We start from the raw sequence: 1,983 nt of genomic DNA, 5'->3' as shown, positions 1-1,983 counted from the left end.
TCACAGAATATACTTTTATGATGATTAACTATCTTAAAAGACGTGACATGCAGGTTGGGAAAGTAACGTTCAAGAGCACTTTCCAGAAATAGATAAACGCACATTGAAGAGGCGGACTATTTCTCGGGCTGGTTTGATGGATTCACAATTCTGTTGCGAATATGCTCGGTAGTAACTATAGCTTCTGTCCACTTCGAGGTGGTTAATTTGAAACGGCTGATACGTATAAATATGCAGAGTCTCCCCCCTCCCTTCACCATTTCTTCTTCAGTGGAAAACATGAAACGCTGGCTAGGGTTGACACTCCGACGGTGAACAATATGTTACGTGTGAAGTGAGAGCAAGCGCAATTAATTGTTCTAAAAGGCAATCCATTATTCAATTGATATCTATGAAAGGGTGAAGGTAAATTACTCTGGAGAAACGCTGGGGCGGAGTGTGTATTTATTCGAATGAAGGAAGAGTTTCTCGATATAGAAGAGCCGCCAGGGCGCTCTGGTGCGTATCGCTTCTCATTTTCACAACATCAAGGAATAAGTTACCAAGGTACTGAGATTTCTCGAGGTGCACATTTTGGGAAAAGACGCGAGTGACGAATGGCATAGGAGTGCAGTTCGGTTTCCAATCATCCCATTCGAAAGTCTGAAAAACATAAGGACGTCGAGATGGCGTTGTGCAGACTACCATGAATTCTAAATTGAAAGCGAAGCGAGCAGAAGTTCCTAAAAATAAGCCTGAAACTACTGTTTACAGTAACACCCTGAATAAATGCTCTCGATATCGAGGTAGGGATTCACATCTTGTAAAGCCGGGGAAGTACTCTCCCAGAGGAGGCCACGTCAGGGGAATTCGTGTAGTGTGCAGTTATTGAGAAGGCGCTGAAACAGGGCGCCTACTCCAGTGGCGAGACGTCACGATTTCACTGAGGCCTGTTCCTGTGAGGCGGGTCGCGTGACAAGGCCAAGCGCAATGATGGAACTCATAATAATGCTATGAGTATCGTTGTGTATCCACTGTGGTACAGAGTACAGAGGCCAGTGTGAAGGTAGAGTACCTACCTTTCGCAGACGAAGAAATATCGATGCGTTTGTTATTGATCATTTATTAGGGAGCAATTTACAGTCCCATGGGTAAACCGCCTCCTACCGGAATCCGCAGAAGATATCATGATGGTGTACCCTTCAAGGGTACAGTATATCAGTACAGCAATGTTGATGCCTGGCAGCGCCAATAGGTTGCAAATGCCTTCCAAAATGTATTCATTAACTACTTGTGCAGTACAAGCGACATCTATGGACTGCATTCCGCGCAGTCCATATTGCTGACCCGTCACAAGGATACAGTAACAAGTGACTCCTCCTATCTAGTGACAAAACAAGAAAATTAAGCGTTGTTCTTTCCCAGAAGCAATAAAGTTTAGGGTGAAATCCATTGGGGTGTGCGGAAGACTTCGAAAAAGTCTCGCCCTAAAGTTTATCAGCAAACCGCGAAGAAATGAAGCATGAGATTTCTTTCCAGTGCAGTCTTCTACATAGGCACAACGGTATGTAAAGATAGACAACGCACTTGCGAGAAACGAACAACATGCACAATTAGTCCGTATCCATCATTGTGGCATAACCTCTGCGTTTTGTACACGGTCCCCAGGACACACAGTGGCTCGTACAGCTGCCGTCAGCTGCATTGCTGTGTACGGTACGTGCCGTGGTAATGTGATTCTCTCGGTTTTTCTCCAGTACTGTACGGTACCGTCAGAGAGCCACGACAACAAGAACTAACATTTCCATTGACCTCGACACCCCAGAAGGAGATACTGCAGCATTCGCTCTTCGAACAACATTTTTTTTGTAATCTCAAATTTTGTAGAGAAGCTTTTCCCTGTATACAATCTCATTCACAACATGGTGATGTTGTGGATGAGACGGTATACCAATGGCAAGGTCTATATTTACTGTACAGTAAGTACAATGGACCCCCGATAGC

The sequence above is a fragment of the Chondrus crispus genome, genomic scaffold, assembly GCF_000350225.1.
Source record: "Chondrus crispus Stackhouse genomic scaffold, scaffold_286, whole genome shotgun sequence".
NCBI classification, from domain to species: domain Eukaryota; phylum Rhodophyta; class Florideophyceae; order Gigartinales; family Gigartinaceae; genus Chondrus; species Chondrus crispus.
This window is presented reverse-complemented; position numbering follows the sequence as displayed.